We start from the raw sequence: 7,237 nt of genomic DNA on the forward strand, positions 1-7,237 counted from the left end.
TCATAGAACTGAATTTATTTATTTATTCATGAAATGTATTGGCCGCCCATCTTATCACAAGGAAATGCTTATTTGATAATAATATCTTATTTGATATTATCTTATTTTAATTATTTGATACAGTTTAGTACTAGATGACCTCCAAGGACCCTTCCATCATCATCATCATCATCATCATCATCATCATCATCATCATCATCATCATTATTATTATTGGATTTTGTTGTTCCAAAACTCCAAACTTCATAGATATTTCATACATCAACAAGTATGCTGTAAGCAACAGTAGAGCTTTAATGGAAAAATGGGATCACAGTAGGAGTAATGAAATTCAAGAAATACCTAGATTGGGATTGAAATTCTGTAAAGAAGTAAGGATACAAAATTGAGTTAGAATGCCAACTTTATTATTTTTTACTTAAAATATCTCCAGCGATCTAGCTCTAGTCTAGATAGTTCCTCTGACCCTATTAACTGAAAGCATTTGCAGGATAACTCTCTCTCTCTCTCTCTCTCTCTCTCTCTCTCTCTCTCTCTCTCTCTCTCTCTCTCTCTCTCTCTCTCTCTCTCTCTCTCTCTCTCTCTCTCTCTCTCTCTCTCTCTCTCTCTCTCTCTCTCTCTCTCTCTCACACACACACACACACACACACAGTGTGTGTGTGTGTGTGTGTTTGTGTTTGTGTGTGTGTGTGTGTGAAAGAATAGGCTGTTTGGGAAAACTGGAGGCACCTAGGCTTCTTCCTTACCTTTTCATTTTAGACTTTTCCTCAGTGTCAGCACAACAGAGTTGCCAATAAAACAGCAACTTTGACATAGGTGTGGGAGGAGAAGGAATGAGGGAAGAGAAGATGTATGTTTTTGAAGCTCTGCAGGCATCAGATAACAGAGCATTGCAGCAGTAAAATGACAGAAGGTGTGTGTTATCTTTTTCTTTCAGAGGGAGTGGACTGTACAAAGGAAACAAAAGTATAGAGGTCAAGCAAGAAAAAAACACAACTTGGAAAGGTACAAGAGCTCTACCCACTGGCTGTAAAAAGTGACAACAGAGAAGAAAAATCCCGGGAAGTGTGTGTGTGGGGGAGGCAGAACAGGCTATGTAAGAAGAAAACAGTGATGTATAGTAGATAGCAATACTGGTAGACAACAACATTGTAGAGTATGACTATATTACAGAGATAATTATAACTGTAACAGAATAAAAAACAGTACTAGAATCTAGTATAGGGGTAATAGGAAGCACTCATATTATGTATGTATGTATGCATGCATGTATGGTTTATAGATCCCTTCATTTTAGAAAATCAAAAGTTTATCCTTTATAGGGAGATATAAAAGAAACTACCTGGTCCAGGGCCCAGTGTTTGTGTGTCTTTTTTGAGTCTGGGTTAATCTAATTGGGTATATGTTCAAAAAGAGCCCATTGTGTGTTGAGGGAAATAATGGATGCAATGATTCTGTAAGGTTCCATATATTGGTTTTTATTTTAATAAATCCACACCCTCTTTCCTCTGACAGGATTTCAAGTACCGGAAGACTGTTCTTATATATCCTCTCTCCTTAACCTTCTCTTCTTTAGGCTGGACATATAAGAACCTGTGCCAAGAGAAATCCTCACTTTAAGAATGGAACAAGAAGGTAACACTCATGGTTGTCTCAATAGCAGGTTGAGAGTGACATAGGAGTGAGGTCATAAAGTTATATTCCTTAGAAGTGTTTATCCAGGCAGCCTTGGGTCACAGTAAGTGGAATGTGGGGATGAGACCTTTGTCTTCCATATAAACTATAAAATGTGCTATTTCAAGCAAACCATTGGGCAGGAGAACCCTGCAGGGTGAAACTTAATTCTGGATAATTTATGCATTAATTTTAAACATTCTTTTCTACAATTCTTCAATGGGCATAATATTGATACATAGTTGCCCACCATGGAATGCTCTTTTAGGCTAAACTTTATTCAGATTATACAAAAGAAGAAATAGTAAGTCAAAGAAATTAATATCATGAGATAAGAAAAAGGAAAAATAGCTATGAGAGGGATCTTGGGGTCCTAGTTAAATATGAGCCAGCAGTGTGCTGCAGCTGCCAAAACAGCCAACACAGTGCTAGGCTGCATTAACAGAGGGATAGAATGAAGATCACATGAAGTATTAATAACACTTTATAATGCCTTGGTAAGGCCACACTTAGAATACTGCATCCAGTTTTGGTTACTACAATGTAAAAAAGATGTTGAGACTCTAGAAAGAGTACAGAGAAGAGCAACAAAAATGATCAGGAATTGGGTATGTCTAGTTTAATGAAGACAAGGGATGACATGATAGCAGTGTTCCAATATCTCAGGGGCTGCCACAAAGAAGAGGGACTCAAGCTATTCTCCAAAGCGCCTTAAGGCAGGACAAGAAGCAATGGATAGAAACTAATCAAACAAAGAAGCAACCTAAAACTAAGGAGAAATCTCCTGACAGAACAATTAATCAGTGGAACGACTTGCCTCCAGAAGTGGTGAATGCTCCAAAAAGTTTTTTAAGAAGAGACTGGACAGCCATTTGTCTGAAATGGTATAGGGTTTCCTGCCTGAGCAGGGAGTTCAACTAAAAGACCTCTATTATTGTTATTGTTGTTATAAGAGTAATTTAATCCAATGCTGCTCATTATGCTTCTCGATACTTTCCTACCCTTAGAAACAGTCCTTGTGTCTACCATATTTATACACGGTTTCATGCACTGTGTTCTTTCAAATTCTCTCACTGCTGCCTTTTTGAGGATCTCTTCAATTTTATCCAGTCAGAACATTTCCCTTCTTCTCTATCTATTCACTCTTCCAATCAGAAGTCTGGCAAAAGTCTTCCCAGGGAACATCTCCTTGCAAACATTGCGTTCCCTCTTTCAGTTTTTCCTTTATTTAAGGAAATAATAATGGTGTTCTTCAAATAATCAGGAATAGATGTTTTCTTTTCACCTATGTTAAACAAATCAAGCAACAGCCCTTCAACAACCCACATACATATTTTAACATTTCTCTAGCTACACTATCTACATGGGTGGCTTTCAATGTTCCCACTTCTTTAACATTAAGATTTTTCTTGGGCTTTAACATGAAAGCTTACATTTCAGTCCAAATCTTTGATATAATTCTATCATTTCCATAGAAGCCTCTAAAATACTTCTTCCAGTATAGGTAGTCCTTGATTTACGACCACAATTGAGCCCAAAATTGAGCCCAAAGGGGATGCTGCGATGATTGTAAGTGTGAAAAATATTCATGAGTTACTTTTTCAGTGCTGTAACTGCAAACGGTCACTGAGTGAACAGTTGTAAGTCAAAGACTACCTGTATTCCCTTCCAAATCATTTCACTTTTATTCTTAATTACATTCACATTATTTAGCCTTTTCATCCACTTCAGAACTATTTTATTTCCATTAAATTTGTTCTGCAGTTTTACTAATTCATTTCATCTTAACAGCTCCTCACTCTTTCAGATCATATTATTTGCATTTTTTTCTTCATATCCTTATTATACAATACCTTTCAGCCCCATTTTGTGTAGCAATATTCTCTTACAAACATGTCTTCCTCATCTACAGCCTCTTTCACTTCATGATTACACCTTTCTTCCTCGTATTTTGTATCACTGTAATTCTTTGCATTTCTCTGGCACAGGGTTAGATTTTCTTTTTCACTCAGTGCTAAATATCTTCCATATTCTCTCTCCATCTACTCACTTTTCATTCGACTCTTTTGGGGGATCTATCTGCCATCTAATATTGTTTCATACAGGATATGTTTTATTTTATTTATTTATTTATTTATTTATTCATTCATTCATTCATTCATTCATTCATTCATTCATTCATTCATTTATGCATAATGGTATACAAGGCTGGGGAGTTACAATGCTATGCACACATTAGTAATTCTGGCAGCTGACAGTCCCTAGTCCACCAGTGTTGCACCAGTACAAGATGGAGAACTAACGTAACACTGGCTGGTTTGCAGCATTCTCAAAGAAAGTCACCTCATCCAGGATTTTCCTTCACCACTCCTTCTCCAATCGTGTCTGGGCAGATTCAGCACTGGTTCCAGCTGCCCATGCAAAATGCAGCCAGCAGTTTCCCATCACCAAAATGGCAGTACCTATCTATCTATCTGCTAGGTGGGCAGGGGCTAGGAACAAGAGACAGGAGCTCACTCTGTCTTGCAGAACTGGACTCAAACCACCAGAGTGATGGTAATTGCTCAGCAGATCCAGAATCATTAAGCCTCTGCACCACTGCATCTCCCCCATAGACACAAATCTACTACCATTCATTTATTCTTTCCATTTCTTATAATAAAGTCAAATAGCTTTGCTTTAAAAAAAAAGTTTGGTCATGTCTATGCAAAAGAGACTCACTGAGTCACTCAGTGTCACTCTTTCTCAGGCACACTATGGATGATACTTTGAGCTCCTGAATGAAAGGCAGGATATAAATCTAAGAAAGAACAAAAGGGAGTCTTAGAAAGCATTCCCTTTTTCTAAGCTGATATTCATCAAATATTTGCCACTCATTCATTTTTGTATGTCCAAACTGCCCAATCATTCTTTTCTGCAACTATTCTAATTTCTTTCACTATTTTCCTTTTACACCATGTCCCTTTTTCTAAAGTCAAAATTTGTAACTACTAAAACCTCATTTTTCCAATATTCAGAACTTCTCATCTTACCAACTACATGTAAAAGACACAGATAATATATTCATTTACTCAGGACATGCCTCAAATTAAGGCAATTATTTTCAGCATTCTTAATCTTATCATTACTTCAATACTGCAAGCTTCATAAATGATGCAGACCAGAGATTTGTATGCAAAACTAGTAAATGTTATGAATTTATGACATGTCTTTCAGTATCAAACTCTAGAAGAGTATGCAATTTAAAACAATAATTCAGTGAATGCAGTGAGCTTATAAGATGGAGTATACATCTAAATAAATACATGCAAATAAATAAATAAATAAAATGACTACAACCAATGTATTAAAATGCATAACAACACAACTCATTTTTCTTTTTAAGGGGTATCTACCTGTATGCAAAATATTGAGCTGGCCTGTTGGAAAGAAGACGTTTTTAGTAATAGATGCCATATAGAGAGAAAGCAGGGACGCGGTGGCTCAGTGGGTTAGGATGCTGAGCTTGTCGATCAGAAGGTCAGCAGTTTGGTGGGTCGAATCCTGAGTGCCGCGTAACAGAGTGAGCGCCTGTTACTTGTCCCAGCTTCTGCCAACCTAGCAGTTCGAAAGCACGTAAAAATGCAAGTAGAAAAATAGGGACCACTATAGTGGGAAGGTAACAGCGTTCCGTGCGCCTTTGGCATCTAGTGATGCCGGCCACATGACCATGGAGACTTCCTCGGACAAACGCTGGCTCTTTGGCTTTGAAACGAAGATGAGCACCGGCCCCTAGAGTAGGAAATGACTAGCACGCATGTGTGGGGGAAACTTTGCCTTTACCTTTTACTGATACTGAAAGCTATTGTTAGTGAGCTTCTTTTGCTTTCTCTCTAAGGTAAAGGTAAAGGTTGCCCTGCACGTGTATGCTAGTCATTTCCAACTCTAGGGGCCGGTGCTCATCTCCGTTTCAAAGCCAAAGAGCCAGTGCTTGTCCAAGGACATCTCCATGGTCATGTGGCCGGCATGATTAGATGCCAAAGGCGCACGTAGTGGTCCCTATTTTTCTACTTGCATTTTTACGTGCTTTCAAACTGCTAGGTTGGCAGAAGCTGGGACAAGTAACAGGCGCTCACTCTGTTATGCGGCACTTGGGATTCGACCCACCAAACTGCTGACCTTCTGATCGACAAGCTCAGCATCCTAACCCACTGAGCCACCGCGTCCCTGCTTTCTCTCTATATGGCATCTATTACTAAAAATGTCTTCTTTCCAACAGGCCAGCACAATATTTTGCATACAGGTAGTCCTTAACTTACAACAGTTCATTTAGTGTCTGTTCAGACTTACAAAGGCACTGAAAAAAGTGACTTATGACGGTTTTTCACACTTACATCCATTGCAGCATCCCTATGATCACATGATTAAAATTCAGACACTTGGCAACTGACTCATATTTATGATGGTTGCGGCATCCCAGCATCACCTTTGGAGTCAATGGGAAGCCAGATTCACTTAACAACTATGTTACTAACTTAATAACTGCAGTGATTCATTTAATAACTGTGACAAAAAAGGGTTGTAATATGGCCAAGCTTCGCCTCTCTTTGCATAATTATCAGTAATGAATAAAATAAGGGAGAAAAGACAAGGAATAGAAAGTTAGAAAGTGAATTAAGGAGAAACTGAGCATTAGATAATCTAGAGATGAGAAAAAAACACTATGCTTGTACCAAGATTTCTTCGTAATCTTCAAAAACCACACATAAATTTAATGACATGGATCCACACCAAGTTGTAACAGCTAAATAGGGATTTTTTTTTTAATCACTACATCCTGTTTGCTTCAATAGAAGCATAGAAACATGGCTGGGATCATAGACAAACTTAAAAGTCACTAATAAACTCTGGACAACATATAACATTCTCATTCTAAGATTCATTATTCTTTTAATTCTTACATTTATTTATCTTCTTTTAATCTGATAGTTTGTGGTGAAAAGTAAACTAAAATTAATTCTAGATAAGAATATTGAATATTATATTTGTTTGTTTATCTTTAAAAATGCTTTTTATTGCTGATTGCAATCTCTGTGTTGTGTTCTAAGAGCACATTGCATGTTCTGATATGGGTTAGTTGCCCTAGACTATGTGTAATTAATACTAATATTTATATTTTAAAGGATCAATATCAGTTCTTGACCTCAACATACAATATAAGCTATTACTACATCACTAAATATGAAATGAACTATAATACATTTGAGAGACAAACCACTTATATCGAACCCAGTTAATACAGATGATATTTTATTATACCAAATGAAAGCAGTGTGGCTCCATTTAAATACTGCAAATAAGTAAAAGGTATATTGAAAGATTTTTCCATCTTTAATTTACTGAAAGCACCGAGGAGGTTAATCAGTGCATTATCCTTTCTGAAGAAGTAAAGCAAATGTTTATGATTGAAGCTCCTATGCAAACTGAAGTAAGAATAAAAAAATAGTATATTAATGTAGTCCAATTACAGTGTGTGTATGTGGGTGTGTGCATAATAGTACATATAAGAAATATAAACTATAGC

This window comes from Vipera berus (assembly GCF_964194415.1).
Source record: "Vipera berus genome assembly, chromosome: 5".
NCBI classification, from domain to species: domain Eukaryota; kingdom Metazoa; phylum Chordata; class Lepidosauria; order Squamata; family Viperidae; genus Vipera; species Vipera berus.